This window comes from Carcharhinus amblyrhynchos, chromosome 20 (assembly GCF_965287045.1).
Source record: "Carcharhinus amblyrhynchos chromosome 20, sCarAmb.v2.hapA, whole genome shotgun sequence".
NCBI classification, from domain to species: Eukaryota; Metazoa; Chordata; class Chondrichthyes; order Carcharhiniformes; family Carcharhinidae; genus Carcharhinus; species Carcharhinus amblyrhynchos.
In genome coordinates this window covers 11,551,908-11,569,000 of record NC_137343.1, presented here as the reverse complement: position 1 = coordinate 11,569,000, position 17,093 = coordinate 11,551,908, and the positions used below count along the sequence as shown (strand labels likewise).

The 17,093-nt window shown below is 45.3% G+C and overlaps 1 protein-coding gene across 1 annotated transcript in view; it reads left to right on the top strand.

Moving 5' to 3' along the window:
- The first annotated feature begins 361 nt into the window (after positions 1-361).
- Positions 362-17,093, top strand: part of slc7a4 (solute carrier family 7 member 4) — a 35,719-nt gene continuing 18,987 nt past the window's right edge. Inside the window, exon 1 of the mRNA XM_080208662.1 lies at positions 362-419. The gene's annotated coding sequence lies outside the window, so the exon portion shown is untranslated. The remainder of the gene's footprint in view (positions 420-17,093) is intronic.

Sequence of the window (17,093 nt, the reverse complement as noted above, 5' to 3'; positions counted from 1 at the left end):
CAGTGTCACTCACCCCCCCCCCACCCAGCCCAGCGTCACTCCCCCCCCCACCCACCCCCCCCGTGTCACTCACCCCCCCGTGTCACTCACCCCCCCCACCCAGCCCAGTGTCACTCACCCCCCAGATCCACCCACCCACCCAGCCCAGTGCCACCCCCCCCTCCCACCCCGCCCAGTGTCACTCCACCCCCCCACCCCCAGCCCTGTGTCATTCCCTCCCCTTTTCTGCCCGTGGTCCATTCTCTCAATCCTATTGTTCTCCTCTACCACCTTCTATCCATCCCTCCCTCTCGTTCTCTCTCACATTCTCTATTTCCTTCTCTCCACCTGCCTTTCTCAGTTGCTGCCTGACGTAATCAGGGAAAGAGAGAGAGAGAGAGCGAGGTTATAAGAAGAGGAGGAAGATGCCAGGAAAACAGGTGAAAATTTTGCTTTATCTCCCTTGAATCCAGCCCCTGGCACCTTTACCCACCTGTGTGTGTGAGTGTTAGACCTGGACCCTCCCCACCTTTTCCCCTACTCTCTACCCCCTTTCCCCCCCCCCCCGGGTCCTGCCGGCTGATGTGTGAGTACTCCCAGCCCCTTCCATCATCCTTCAGCCCAAAGACGGAGCGGGTCCGCGGACATCCTTGCCTTTTATTTTTTTGCAAATTCACCCAGAGTGCTGGAAATTGACAGCCCAGCCAGGAGATAAAAAAAAGGTGCAAATTTAACACCTATCTTTATGTTGGTGGTGGCGAGGAAGAAGCTTTTCGTTGTAGTTTCATCCCTCCCTCCCTCCAGCTTCCACACTAGCTCTCAATTATTTATTTAGCCGTGAGATGGGAACATTAAGGCCATCTGTTATTCTTTTTAAACAGCGAGTCGAGACAAAACCGGCCAGTATAATCGGAGATTAAATTGCAAACGCATTTGTAGAATATGACATGAAATTGATAGTCTTGGAGGTATCCGGTGTTTGTTCGTAACGCAAATGTATCCACACAGATAAATATTACTGTGCATGCCATTCTCTACATAGTATACTTACTGTGCATTCGTGAAATTAATCTGCGTGTGCAATTATGTATGTGAAGCCTGTATCAGTTACCCTGCTCCCAGTGCCCCATCCACATGTACACATAGCATCTTTGTTATGACTTTACCAGATATTAGCTACAAGAGTTTGCCGTGGGTAGGCTTCAGAATCTTTTTTAAATTTAACTGCCTCTGTTGCAGTTGGTATCCTCCTCTTGCGCGCTATTCAAACAAAGCATACCGTTCATAGAGAAGAAAAGGAGAGAGTGCACAATGTAGTGCTACAGGCATAGTTAGGGCGTAGACAAGAATAAACTTAATGTGAGGTAGATTCATTCAAAAGTCTGTTTAAAGTTTACTTATTAGTGTCACAAGTAGGCTTATGTTTACACTGCATTGAATTACGGCACTGTGGTTAGCATTGATGCCTCACAGTGCCAGGGACCTGGGTTCAATCCAAGCGTCGGGTGACTGCGAGGTTTCCTCTGGATGCTTCGGTTTCCTCCCACACTCCTAAGATGTGCAGGTTAGATTGATTGACCGTGGTAAATTTGACCCTGGTGTCAGGGGTAAACGAGTAGGGTTATGGGAATAGGGCCTGGGTGGGATTGTAGTTGGTGTGACTCAATGGGCCGAATGGCCTCCTTCTACACTGTAGGGATTCTGTAGAATCTAAATTCTATAGGACCCTTACAGTAGAGAAGGAGGTCAATTGGCCCATCAAGCCTGCACTGACCACAATGTCATCCAAGCCCTATCCCCATAACCCCACACATTTATCCTGCTAATCCTTTCACACTGAGTCAATTTACCACATACCCGGTGCACCTAACCCTCGCATCTTTGGAGTGTGGTTGGATTTGATTTGATTTTTTATTGTCAGATATAATAGTATTCAGTGAAAAGTTTTGTTTCTTGTGCACTATACAGACAAAGCATACCATCTTTAGAGAAGGAAAGGAGAGAGTCTAGAATGCCTCAGCTAGGGTATAGAGAAAAAACAACTTAATGCGAGGTAGGTCCATTCAAATGTTTGATGGCAGCAGGGAAAAGTTGGTTGGTACGAGTCCTCAGACTTTTATATCTTTTTCCTGACGGAAGAAGGTGGAAGTGAGTGTGTTTGAATTGATTTAATTTATTGTTACATGTATTAACATACAATGAAAAGTATTGTTCCTTGCATGCTATACAGATAAAACATACCATTCACAGAGAAGGAAACAAAGAGTGCAGAATGTAGTGTTACAGTCATAGCTAGGGTGTAGAGAAAGATCAACTTAATCAAGATAAGTCCATTCGAAAGTCTGTCAGCAGCAGAGAAGAAGTTGTTCTTGAGTCGGTTCGTACGTGACCTCAGATTTTTGTATCTTTTGGTGGAAGAGAGAATGTCCAGGGTGCGTGGGGTCCTTAATTATGCTGGCTGCTTTGCCGAGGCAGCGGGAAGTGTAGACAGAGTCAAATGATGGGAGGCTGGTTTGCATGATGTATTGGGCTGCATTAATGACCTTTTGTAGTTCCTTGCGGTCTTGGGCCGAGTAGGAGCTGTGATACAACCAGAAAGAATGCTTTCTGTGGTGCATCTGTAAAAGTTGGTGAGAGTTATAGCTGACATATCAAATTTCCTTCGTCTTCTGAGAAAGTAGAGGCATTGGTGGGCTTTCTTAACTATAATGTCAGCATGGGGGGATCAGGACAGGTTGGTGGTAATCTGGACCCTTCCTACTTCGTTCCCATTGATGTTGACAGGAGTATATTCTCCTATACGCTTCCTGAAGTCGATGACAATCTCCTTTGTTTTGTTGATATTGGTGGAGAGATTATTGTTTGCCGCACCAGTTCACCAGATTCTCTATCTCATTCTTGTACTCTGTCTTGTCATTGTTTGAGATCCAACCCACTGCGGTGGAATTGTCAGCAAACTTGAAAATCGAATTGGAGGGGAATTTGACTGCACAGTCATAGGTGTATAAGGAGTATAGTAGGGGGCTGAGAACACAGCCTTGTGGGGCACGGGTGTTCAGGATGATCATGGAGGAGGTGTTGTTGCCTATCCTTACTGATTGTGGTCTGTGAGTTAGGAAGTTCAAGATCCAGTCGCAGAGGGAGGTGCTGAGGCCCAGGCCACGGAGTTTGGAGATGAGTTTCATGGGTTCAAGACTGAGCTGAAGTCAATAAATAGGAGTCTGACACACGTGTCCTTGTTACCTAGGTGTTCCAGGATTGAGTGCAGGGCTGGGGAAATGGCATCTGCTGTGAACCTGTTGCAACAGTAGGCAAAACTGTAGTGGATCCAGGTAGGCCAGGAGGCTAGAATTGATTTGTGCCATGACTAATATTTCGAAGCACTTCATAATGATGGATATCAGAGCCATTGGCTGATAGTCATTAAGGCACGCTGCTTGGTTTTTCTTAGGTACCAGGGTGATGGTCGTCTTCTTGAAGCAGATAGGGACCTCAGATTGTCATGAATATGTCCACGGTGTGTGCGTTCATTATGGCCTGAGCTTTGTTCACGACTCTTAGTAGTTTCTTGTGGCCTTGGACAGAGCAGGAGTATACGAAGCTGTGATACAACCAGAAAGAATGCTTTCTATGGTGCGTCTATGAAGTGTCCATTGAGAGTCGAAACGGACATGCCAAATTTCCTTAGTCTTCTGAGAAAGTGGAGGTGTTGGTGAGCTTTCTTAACTACAGTGTCAGCATGGGGGGACCTGGACCAGTCGTTGGTAATCTGAACACAAAAAAAAACTCTTGACCATTTATACTTTGTTCCCATTGACGTAGACAGGGGCATGTTCCTCCACTATGCCTCCTGAAGTTCTGGGAGGAAACCTAGAGCACCTGGAGGAAACCCACGTAGACAGGGGGAAACAGTCACCTGAGGCTGTAATTGAACCCGGGTCCCTGATGCTGTGAGGCAGCAGTGTATGTCACTGTGCTGCATGGAACTTTTTTTTACTGTGAAAATCCCTAAGTTGCCACAATCCAGCGCCTGTTCAGGTACACTGAGAGAACATTTGGCATGGTCAGTGCACCTACCTAGCATGTCTTTTGGACTGTGGGAGAAAATCGGAGCACCCGGAGGAAACCCACACAGACATGGGGAGAATGTTCAAACTCTGCACAGACAATGACCCAGGCTGGGAATTGAACCTGTGTCCCTGGTGCTGTGAAGCAGCAGTGCTAACCACTGCGCCACTGTGTCGTCCAAAGGTTTTTTGGGGTGGAGGGGTGGACAGAATAGGTCTTTATTAAAAAAAAAGAGTGATTATTTCTACCCAGTGAGTGCAGACCTAGAGAGACTCCTGGTTTTGATCCCCAGCCTGACTGACCTGGTATGGTCTTCCAGGATTAAGGGGTATGCCATACTGCCCCTCCCCCCAGCCTGGTGTCCTGGATCAATAATTGGGGAAGTGAAAATTCTTTTGTTCTTCGTGAAATTTGGAATTGGCATTGGGGGAGGGGGGATTAAGTAGGCTGGTCCAAAGATGGAATCATACAATCTCTACAGTGCCATAGCAGGCCATTTGGCCCATCGAGTCAGTACTGACTCTCTCCGTTAGAGCTTATCCAGACCCTATCCCCGTAGCCCCACATATGTATGTCACTAATCCCTCTAACCTGACATCTTGGGACGGTAGGGGGAAATTTAGCATGGCCAATCCACCTAACCTGCACATCCTTGGACCATGGGGGAAAACCTGAGCGCTAGGAGGAAACCCACACAGACACAGGGTGAATGTGCAAACTCCACACAGGCGGTCACCCGAGGCTGGGATTGAACCCGGGTCCCTGGCTCCGTGAGGCAGCAGTGCTAACCGTTGTTCTGCCCCTGAGATTGCCCTTGGAAAGATTCTGGAAGGGGTGAAGAAATGGGAAAGCTTGAACTCTTTGGAGGCAGCGGGGGGCGGTGGGGTGCGCAGTGAGGGGTGTGGGGGGTGCAGTGAGGTTGGATAGGGGAGCTGGCTGAAGAAAAACTCCCTCCTTCCAGTCTAAAATGGCCCATCAATCCCAGGAAATGTCTGTGAAAATCGGCATCACATTTTTGCAGTCTGACGCCCTTGGTATGCATGCCAGAGAAATCGTGCCAATCTTTCTTATGCCTGCAGGCCTACTTTGGTTGGAGGTAAATCAGGTAGCTGTTTCCCAGAAGCGGAACCATTTACTCCCCTTAACTCCTGCAACTACGTACTCTGCATTACATCTAGCATTGGGAGGTGCAAGAATTTGGAGGCAGACAAGATGAACTGGTCGGTCTTCTCCTGTCAGTCAATTCTGTTTGGAGCAAAGGCTTAGTGAGATCTTCTGTTACTCATTGGGGACGACGCAAATTTGAGACAAGACTTCACAGATGCCCGGTGGTCAGGACTCACAATCGTGAGTCAGTGCCCAGCAGTAGGGCTAAACAAGGAGTAGTCTTTGCCCCCTTTTAATCCCCATTTGAATTTGATTCTGTTGCAGGAACCTGACAGAATGGGCCTGATTTTCAATCAGTCCAGAAGCCATTCACTTGCACAGTAAAAATTGTGCCCAATATTTCCATTGAGAAGCTGCCAAATTGTGTATTCTTCGCATTTAAACAGATTTGAATATTCTTGGCTCCCAAATAAGGCATTTGCGTATCTTTTGAAAGAGTACTCCTAGGGTCATTGCTATTCCTTCAAAGGCACAAAGAACAGACTGATAATTTATCTGATCTTTTGCATGCATCCAATTTAGCACAACCCGATAGCATAGGGAAATTATTACCACTGTCTGTTGTGGCCTTGCTGGAGTCCTCTTAGATGATATTTATTCTGGTGCCTTGAGGTCTGGGAAGGTGGAGGGGCTCTATAGCAGACCATATCAACCGTTAAGCCAAAGTGTACTGAATATACATGGTGAGGATCAAGGATGGGAGTCACTGCTTGTGGTTTTCTAAGAGGCAGCTAAGCCAGCTGGTATCAGGACTCCAGTGCATTGCTGCTGCTGTTTTACATCGGGATGCTCCATCTGCGATGGTAGGTCACTTGCCAGACTACATATCACAAATGATTAGAAAATCTTGCAAGCAGACTGGAAGAGCATGAGAAATAGGAAGAGGAGTAAGCCATACGGCCCCTCGAGCCTGCTGCACTATTCAGCAAAGCCACCTTCCACCACAGCACCACTTTTCCTCACTGTCCCCATAATGGGGAGGCACGGTGGCACAGTGGTTAGCACTGCTGCCTCACAGCGCCAGGGACCCGGGTTCAAATCCAGTCTTGGGGTCACTGTCTGTGTGGAGTTTGCACCCGTATCTGCGTGGGTTTCCTCCAGGTACCCTGGTTTCCTCCCTCACTCCAAAGATGTGCAGGTTAGGTTGATTGGCAAATTGCCCCTTTAGTGTCAGGGACATTAGCAAGGCCAATGTGTGGGGTTATGGGTTGAGTGGAATTGTCATCAGTGCAATCTTGATGGGCCAAATGGTCTCCTTCTGGGATTCTATGATTTTATGAATGTCATCATTCTTTTAGCATTCAAAAAAGTCTGCTAATCTCTTGTCTTGAGTATATTCATCGACTGAGCATCCGCAACCCTCCAGGATACAGAAATCCAAAGACACTCAAACTTCTGAGCAAAGGAATTTCTTCTCATCTCAGTCTTAAAAAGTCAACTCCTTACTCTGAAAGGCCTCTGCTTTCCAGCCTTGCAGTGTGCTGTGGCAGTAAACCTCTCAACAACAGGTTAGGCAGTATAGGGAGTTCCTGTAGCGTCACTGTGAGTCTGTCCAAGGAATAGCTGATTCGTGGAGACCAGAAGGTAATTCGACACCAGATCTCAGCGCGCAAGATTTAATGTGTTGCAACCAAATTAGGTGGAGGGTGAGGGCAGGCGTATTAGCAAAGGATTGCTAGCTAATACTCCCTGCTGCAGAGTACATATAAGGGAGGCTCATGGTCTACTTTGACCATCTTACAGTAGAATTAGCAGCCAATATTATGGAAAGAAACCTCTCCCTCTGTGTAATGGATAGTTTTGAATGAGTTAAAATCCCATCCCAAGTGCCCAAGTTCACTGTTGAGGAATTGTTTTTTTTCAGAATAGATTTATTTCAAAATTAATTTTTTTACTCTGCCTCTAAAATACAAAGCCAATGGACTGGTCAAACCCAAATCCATTCCTTGCTTGCTGCAAAAACCAAATTTAAATTCAAATTCAAACCAATTGATTTGATTTGATTTATTGTCACATGCATTGGGATACAGTGAAAAGTATTGCTTCTTGCGCGCTTTAAAGGGAAAATATACCTTTCATAGACTACATTGGGGAGAAGGAAAGGTGAGGGTGAAGAATATGTTGTTGCAGCTACAGGCAGGGTGAAGAGAAAGATCAGTCTAATTTATGATAGGGCCATTCAAAAGTCTGGTGGCAGCAGGGAAGAAGCCATTCTTGAGTTGGTTGGTACGTGACCTCAGACTTTTGTATCTTTTTCCCAACAGAAGAAGGTGGAAGAACGTATGTCTGGGGTGTATGGGGTCCCTGATTATGTTGGCTGCTTTTCCGAGGCAGTGGGAGGCCTAGACAGAGTCAGTGGATGGGAGGTTGGTTTGCATGATGGACTGGGCCATGTTCACAACCCTTTGTAGCTTCTTGCGGTCTTGGTCAGAGCAGAAGCTATGCCAAGCAGTGATACATCTGGAAAGGATGCTTTCGATGGTGCATCTGTGAAAAATGGTGAGAGTTGTTGGTGAGAGAATTCAAGGTCCTCATACGTAAGAGAGGCAAACAAGATGCTGGCTGAGAAGGTCAGGCATTGCACCTCATCTTGAGCCAGATCTGACTCTTATTCTTAGCCAAAAGGCCAAGAAGCGATTGACTGGGGTAAAATACTGGAAGCTTGGTTGGCAGATATGAAATCAATAGTCCCAGCAAGTGTCAGCAGTTGTAGGGAGGAAAGGGAACAAGGCTTGTGAAAAAGAGTTAACACAACCTACTGGGCAATAAGGTTCATAATGTACTAAATAAAAGTGTTGACTTTGTACCAGTTAACAGTTGCTAGAGTCTATTATCAAGGATTTCATAACTCGGCATTTGGAAGGCACTGATATAATCAGATAAAGTCAGCATGGGTTTATAGAAGGGAAATAGTCCTTGACGAATCGATTGGAAATTTTTGAAGATATAACTAGTAGAGCTGACTGAGGAGATCCAATGAATGTGGTTTATTTAGACTTTCAGAAGGCTTTCGACAAGGTCTCACGTAACAGACTACTATGTAAAGCTAAAGTACATGGAATTCAGGTAATGTCTTGAGATAGATAGAAAGCTGGTGAGCAGATAGGAAGCAAAGACTTGGCATAAATGGATCTTTTTCTGATTGGCAGTCCGTGACTAGTGGTGTTCTGCAGGGATCTGTGCTAGGATCCTAACTGTTCACACTATATATTAATGATTTGGAAGAGGGAACTGAATGTATTATCTCCAGATCTGCAGATGGTACGAAGTTGGGTGGGTGGGAGGATGAGCTGTGAGGAGGATGCAGAGATGCTTCAGTGTGATTTGGACAGGCTGAATGTGTGGACATTTGCATGGCAGATGCAGTATAATGTGGATAAATGTGAGTTTATCCACTTTGGGAGCAATAATAGGAAGACAGATTATTACTTGAATGGGAGTAAATTGAGAGAGATGAATACTCAATGAGACCTTGGAATCCTCGTGCAACAGTCGCTGAAAGTAAGCATGCAGGTACAGCAGGCAATAAAGAAGGCAAATAGATGTTGGCCTTCATAGCGAGAGGATTTGAGTATTGAGATTGGAATGTTTTGCTGCAGTTGTGTGGGATGTTGGTGAGGCCACACCTGGACTATTGTGTGCAGTTTTGGTGTTCTTATCTGAGAAAGGATGTCCTTGCTATAGAGGAGTACAGCGCAGGTTTACCAGACTGATTCCTGGGACGGCAGGTCTGTCATATGAGGAGAGACTAAGTCAGTTAGGATTATATTCACTGGAGTTTAGAAGAGTGAGAGGGGATCTTATAGAAACTTATAAAATTCTGACAGGATTGGACAAGGTAGATTCAGAAAGAATGTTCCCGATGGTGGGGGGAGTCCAGAACTAGGGGTCATAGGTTGAGGATAAGGGGTAAATCTTTTAGAACTGAGGTGAGGAGATATTTCTTCACTCTAAGGGTGGTGAATGTGTGGAATTCACTGCCACAGGAAGTAGTTGAGGCCAAACTGTTGTGTGATTTCAAGAATAAATTAGATACCGCTCTTGGGGCTAAGGGGATCAAGGGATACGAGAGGCGGGGGGGGGGGCGGAAGGAGGATGAGGATATTGACTGTGATGATCAGCCATGATCAAGATGAATGGTGAAGCAGGTTTGAAGGGTCAAATGGCCTCCCCCTGCTTCTAGTTTCTGTGTTTCTAACACTTACATGGTGTCAAATTATCAGAGTTATAGATAGGGTGAAGAGTTGGAAGCTTTTTCCCAGGGCAGAAATGATAATTACAAGGACAAGTTCAAGATAAGGGGGAAAGATTCAATAGAGATGTGGGGGGGGGGAAGTTTTTTACACAGAGGGTGACAGGGGCCTGGAATGCACTGCCAAGTGAGGTGGTTGAGGCAGTTACGCTAGCCACATTTAAGACTTATCTTGATTGACATATGAACAAATGGGGAATAGTGGGATGTAAGCGATTGGTGTAGATAGGCACAGGCTTGGAGGGCTGAAGGACCTGTCCCTGTGCTGCACTGTTCTTTGTTCATTAGGGATTACTTCTGATCCCTCGGTGGAAATGACCTTGAAGGAAGCACAGCTTGTAAGCCAAGTTCAAACATTATAGCTTCAATTCTCTGACCTGACATCTATATTAGCCAAATTTTATGTCTGTAATATAAACACGTTGCCCCATTAATCAATGCTGAATATACTCTGCATGTTGTTAATAGTGGGGCTTTTACTGGCAGCCAACATTTGCGATCCAGCTGAAGGAATAATCCCTAAAGAACAAAGAACAGTGTAGCACAGGCCTTTTGCCCTTCCAAGCCTACGCCAATCACATTTACTGATCTCGACCACTGTTCCCCATTTGTTCGTATGTCGACCAAGGTAAGTCTTAAATGTGACTAATGTATCTGCCTCAACCACCTCACTTGGCAGTGCACTCCAAGCCCCCACCACTCTCTGTAAAAAAACTTGCGCCGCACATCTCTACTGAACTTCCCCCTTCCCCTTATCTTGAACTTGCGCCCCCTTGTAATTGTCATTTTTGCGCTGGGAGAAAGCTTCCAACTGTTCACCCTATCTCATAATTTTATAAACTTCTATCAGATCGCCTCCTCAGTCTCCGGCTTTCCAAGGAGAACAATCCCAGTTTATTCAATCTCTCCTCGTAGCCAATATCCTCCATAACAGGCAACATCCTGTTAAACCTTCTCTACGCTCCGTCCAAAGCCTCCAGGTCCTTGTGATAATGCTGTCACTGTTACTCTGCCCAACCATGTTCACAACTGCTGTAATTACAAATGAAAAACCTAGTTTCTGTAACTCTGTGGCACATGTTCAGATACCATACAGTAAAATCTTTTAATCCCTCCTCTGCTTAAAACTCCCATATTTTCAGTAGAAATGTTGATTTAGGCATCTCATATCAGGGGCCAGGACACAGATTAGGAAAGTGTTCAATTTCCTTGCCCCGCTCAAGCCCAGGGCTCTGAGATTAATTGTACAACCCTTACTTAAAGCCAGGTAGAGTTTGGTTAATTCCACAGGGCCAGGTACCAAACCTATAAACCTCACAGTCTGCATAACAGTTGCTTACCCATTGACCAGACCATTAGAGTAAATTCTCCATTACATTTTGCATAAAAAGCATTCTTCCTGGTTGTATCACAGCTTGATACGGTAGCACAGTGATTAGCATTGCTGCCTCACAGCGCCAGGGACCTGGGTTAGATTCCTGGCTTGGGTCACTGTCTGAGTGGAGCTTGCACATTCTTCCCGTGTTTGCGTGGGTTTCCTCCGGGTTTGCTTCCACAGGCCAAAGATGTGTAGGTTAGGTGGATTGGCCGTACTAAACTGCCCTTTAGTGTCAGGGGGACCAGGTAGGGTAAATGCTTGGTGTTATGGGGATAGGGCCTGGGTGGGATTGTGGCCGGTGCAGACTCGATGGGCTGAATGGTCTCTTTCTGCAGTGTAGGGATTCTGTGATCTTCAGTGATATGGCTCCTGCTCTGTCCAAGACTGCAAGGAACTACAAAAGGTCATGTATGTAGTCCAGTCCATCACGCAAATCAGCCTCCCATCCATTACTACTGTCTGACTTCCCGCTGCCTTGGCAAAGCAGCCAGTGTAATTAAGGACCCCACGCACCCCGGACATTCTCTCTTCCACCTTCTTCCGTCGGGAAAAAGACACAAAAGTCTGAGGTCACATACCAACCAACTCGAGAACAGCTTCTTCCCTGCTGCCATCGGACTTTTGAATGGACTTACTTCACATTAAGTTGATCTTTCTCTACACCTCTAGCTAATACTGTAGCACTACATTCTGTACTCTGTCCTTTCCTTCTCTATGAACTTTGTCTGTATAGCACGCAAGGAACAATACTTTTCAAAGCATGTTAAAACATGTGACAATAATAAATCAAATCAAATCACATCACGTTAGAGTGTTTTATGCAACGAGAAAGGTTAAAGATGATTCATAGCACTTGTTTATGGTGGCAGAATGGTAATGCCACTAGACTAATAATTCTGAGGTTTAGATTGGGGGCCATGGTAACACAATGTTTAGCATTGCTGCTTCACAGCGCCAGGAACCCAGGTTCGATTCCCGGCTTGGGTCACTGTCTGTGTGGAGTTTCTACGTTCTCCCCATGTCTGCATGGGTGTCCCCCAGGTGCTTTTACTTCCTCCCACAGTCCAAAAGACGTGTTGGTTAGGTGCATTGGTTATGCTAAATTCTGCCTTATATACCCAAACAGCCACAGGAGTGTGGTGACTAGGGGATTTTCACAATAATTTTGTTGCAGTGTTAATGTAAGCCTACTTGTGACACTAATAAGTAAGCTTTAAACTTTAAAGAGATGTAGGTTAAATGGATTAGCCATGCTAAATTGACCCTAGTGTCAGGGGATTAGCAGGGTAAGTATGTGGGGGTTACAGGAATAGGGCCTGGGTGGGTTTGTGGTTGGTGCAGACTCGATGGGCTTAATGGATTCCAAGATTCTATGGTTCTAGCCATGGGAAATGAGTGGGATTATCGGAGTAGGGCAGGTGAGATGGCCAAGTAGGATATGCTGTCAGAGAGTCGGTGTGGACGCGATGGGCTGAATGGCCTCTTCTGCATTGTAGTGATTCTATGATTAATGGTCTGGGGTATGAAGGTTCAAATGTAACCATATCAGCGAGGTAAAGCTAGCCTCAGCAATAGTACCATGACAACTATCACTGCAAGGTGCCAAGCCAGATAATAAGGAAGACAGGTTTAATTCCTGCACCTCCCACTATTTTTCACTATCGCTGTAATAGTGCTGTGCACACCCTGGCTCAGAGCTCCGCTGTTGGTTGCAGCTATTGTTTGAGGTTTTTACTGGACAGCCGTGAAGATTATAACAAGGATAGGAGGGCTCTAACACGAAAGGGTGAAAGGTTGAATCCAACACTGAAACCTCCCAATAATAATATGAAACCCAAATAATCGCAACTCGTATCACCTAGAAGGACAAGGGCAGCAGCTGCACTAGACCACCACCACCTTACAATCTTGAAAAAAATGAGCACTTGAAATATCCTAAAATTTAAGGATATAGACAAATGTAGAAAAATGGGATTAGCTCCTCTTTTGTGGTAGTTACTGTTGGTGCAGACTCGATAGACCAAAGGGTCTTTTCTGCACTCTGTGAGTCTGTGACGTGCAAGTTCCCCTCCAAGTCATTGACCATCCTAATTTGGAAATATATCGCTGTTGCTTCACTGTCGCTGGGTGAAAATCCTGGAATCCCCTCCCTAACAGCACTGTGGATGTACCTACACTGCATGGACTTCAGCGGTTCAAGGACTTCACCTTGAGAAGGTGGCGGTTCAGCGCCACCTTCTCAAGGGCAGTTAGGGATGGGCGATAAATGGTGGCCTGGTCAGTAAAGCCCACTTCCTGTGGAAGAATCGAAACAAAATTCTTCCAGGTGGATCTCTTCTGCTCACTTCCCTGCCTGAGAATCAAACTGGCTATAGGTGTTTAATATCAGGAGTTACATTCTGCAATATATCCTGTTGAAGAAGATAGTTCTTTCACTGTTTCTTGGCTTCTTAACAGAACAAACCCCACTCCTTCCACACGGAACTTCTCTCCACATGGAACTCCCCTCTAGTTTAAATGCAGGCCAGTACCTCAGAGTCAACAGAACATCTTCAGGCAGCTCAAATAAAAGCAAAATACTGCTGATGCTGGAATCTGAAACGAAAACAGAAAATGCTGGAAAACCTCAACAGGGTCTGACAGCATTTGGAATAAGGCCAACATTTCAGGTCTGGATGACCCTTCGCCAGAGCTAAGAATAAAGAGAATCAGCAGAGATTTATACTATTGGGGTGGGGTGGGGGTGTGGGGCAGAGTGGGGCATAGAGGGGGTGTGAAATTGAACAAATGGAATGTAAGTGATGATGCAAAAGGCTGAGAAGGTGCTAAGTGTGTCCATCAGAATGTGAGAATGGCAGAACAAAGGTACAGATTGTTAAAGGACTGCCCTGAATGGGAGGGGAAAGGTGTAGAAAGAAGGAGAACTGGAATGGAAAGTGGAAAAATGGAAGTGAAAAAGGACGATAAAATGGATGAACCAGATGAAATGAAATGAAATGGAAGTAAATAAATGGAAATAAGTTAATGTTTATTTATTGGTCTTACATTATAAGGCTTACATTAACACTGCAATGAAGATACTGTGAAATTCCCCTGTTCGGTGCCTGGTGCCTGTTCGGGTCAGTGTGGGGACTAGGGAAATTTCACAGTACCTTCATTGCAGTGTTAATGTAAGCCTTATAATGTAAGACCAATAAATAAACATTAACTGATTTAATTCCATTTCATTACCTAACCCACACATCTTTGGAGTGGTGGGAGGAAACAGGAGCACTCAGAGGAAATACACACAGAGACAGGGAGAATGTGTAAACTCCACACAGTGACTCAAGCCAGGAATTGAACCTGGGTCCCTGGTGCTGTGAGGTAGTAGTGCTAACCACTGTGCCACCACGCCTTCCACAATGGAAATGGGGTGAAGGTGGAGGAGAGAGTACATCCTTTTATTTATTTATTTTGTTATTGCTACATTCCCTTTGTCCAATGCCACATCCCCTCTCCCCGAATAGTATAAATCTCTGCCGATTCTCTTTGCTCTTAGCTCTTACACAAAATGTTGGCTCTATTCTCTCCCCACAGATGCTGCCAGGCCTGATAAGATTTTCCAGCATTTTCTGTTTTTGTTTAAGCAGTTAAGCTTGGATGGTTTCTGTACTATGTTTTATTTTGATATGGTGGGGGTGGGGGATAGGTTGGAGGAAACATCACAGATTGGAAGAGGTATTGAGCCATGATGTGTGAAAGCACTGAGCTATCTCTAGCACAGCTAAAGTCAGTTGATGATTTAAATCAGTTTGTATACTGTCCAAACTGGTGTGGTGACCTAGCTAACATATACTAATGAAAGAGACACGGCAGAAAGTAATAGCCACCTTGTTTTAGCTGTTAAAATTTTATAGGTGTGTTAATGAGAAAAAAAATCATTTCTAAAGGGGCATTGTCTTCACAAAATAGTTCTCTGTTGCTTGTAAGCCTATAGTAACGTGAGCTGTGTCCAGAGGCAGTGGTGTCATCTGCACCATATTACCATGAAAGCAATGCATGGCTTCTCCTCCATCCAGAGGCACGTGCCAACAGCTGACTATCCGATGAGATCTATCATGGTTGGTAGGTGCAGTGTTAACTGTTTTACAGCCTCTGCCCAATTTTGCTGCAGTAAGAAGTCTCAGAACACCAGGTTAAAGTCCAACAGGTTTATTTGGTAGCAAAACCACAAGCTTTCAGAGCGCTGCCCCTTCATCGGGTGAATGGGAGTTTTGTTCACAAACAGGGCATATATTGACACAAACTCAATTTACAAAATAATGATTGAAATGTGAATCTTTGCAGGTAATCAAGTCTTAAAGGTGCAGACAATGTGAGTGGAGAGAGGGTTAAGCACAGGTTAAAGGGATGTGTATTGCCTCCAGACAAAACAGTTAGTGAGATTTTGCAAGCCGAGGCAAGTCGTGGCGGTTACAGATAGTGTGACGTGAACTCAAGATCCTGGTTGAGACCATCCTCGTGTGTGCGGAACTTGGCTATCAATTTTGCTGCCGCAGTGCACTCAAGCAGGAAAACACCTCGTTTTGATTTATTATTGTCACATGTATTAGTATACAGTAAAAAATATTGTTTCTTGCACACTATACAGACAAAACATACCGCTCATTGAGAAGGAAACAAGAGAATGCAGAATGTAGTGTTACAGTCATAGCTAGAGTGTAGAGAAAGATCAACTTAGTGCAAGGGTAGGTCCATTCGAAAGTCTGACAACAGCAGAGAAGAAGCTATTCTTGAGTCAGTTGGTACATGACCTCAGACTTTTGTATCTTTTTCCCAAGGAAGAAACAGGAAGAGAGCTTGGAGCGGCTACCTAGATTCCATTTCCATTTGGATTCCAGGATGCACGAGGTCCTCGATTACGCTGGCTGCTTTGCCGAGGCAGCGGAAGTGTAGAAAGTGTCAACGGATGGGAGGCTGGTTTGAGTGATGGACTGGGCTTCGTTCACGACCCTTTGTATTTTCTTGCAGTCTTAGGCAGAACAGGAGACATACCAAGTAGTGGTTAAGAGGTTGCTGGTACTTGGGGGACTGTGAAGGCTGCAGGAGAAGACAAGGTCAGAATGCTGAATGTGGACGGTGTGAAGTGAGGCTTCCAGTGGTTGACGGGCTGAGACTGGCCAGAAGTTGAGCAATGTGGGAACAGACAACCTTTGTTGTTTTTTTAATTCATTCATGTGTCACTGGCTGGCCAGCACTTATTGCCCGTCCCTACTTGGGCAGTTGAGAGTCAACCACATCGCTGTGGCTCTAGAATCACATGTAGGCCAGACCGGGTAAGGACAGGAGGACTATGTGCTGAGGGATGCACTGACGGATGCGGAGCAGGCTCGAAGGGCCAAATGCCTTCTTTCTGCTTCTTTGTTTCTATGTTTCTAAAGCTTGGGGCAACTTCCGCAGAGGCACAGTGGGGGAAGATCACTGTCTATGACCTTTCAGCCACAGTGAACTGAGGGAAGGGGAATCGTACAGAACCCTGTCAAGCTGAATGACTCACATTGAATGTACACAGTAAATATTACATGTATCACAATTTTATTAAAGCACCTCAGAGTGCAACATGATCTCTGTAGACAACTTAAATATCTTTGCACCATTTATAATACCATTTGAAATGTCTGTAATGTTTCACTGTATTAAAGCAGCTCACAGTATGACTGGATAGTTTTGTAGAGAACCCGAATATTATTGCACTTTTTGTGGCGGCCTTTTTAAAACTAAAAAAAACTGAACTTTATTTATTAGTCACAAGGAGGTTTACATTAACACTACAATTAAGTTATGGTGAAAAATCACCTAGTCGCCACACTCCAGCACCTGTTCGGGTACACTGAGGAAGAATTTAGCATAGCCAATGCACCTAACCAGTACATCTTTCGGACTGTGGGAGCACCCGGAGAAAACCCACGCAGACATGGGGAGGACATGCAAACTCCAGTCACCCAAGCTGGGAATCGAACTCTGCAACCTGGCGCTGCGAGGCAGCAGTGCTAACCACTGTGCCATTGTGCCACCTTTCTTGAAATGTTTGTCATGTTCTTTCAGATGTTTAAACTTTATTTGTTAATGTCACAAGTAAACTTACATTGACACTGCAATGAAGTTAATGTGAAAATCCCCTAGCTGCCACACTCCAGCGCCTGTTTGGGTACATGGAGGGAAAATTTAGCATGGCCAATGCACCTAACCAGCCCGTTGTTTGGACAT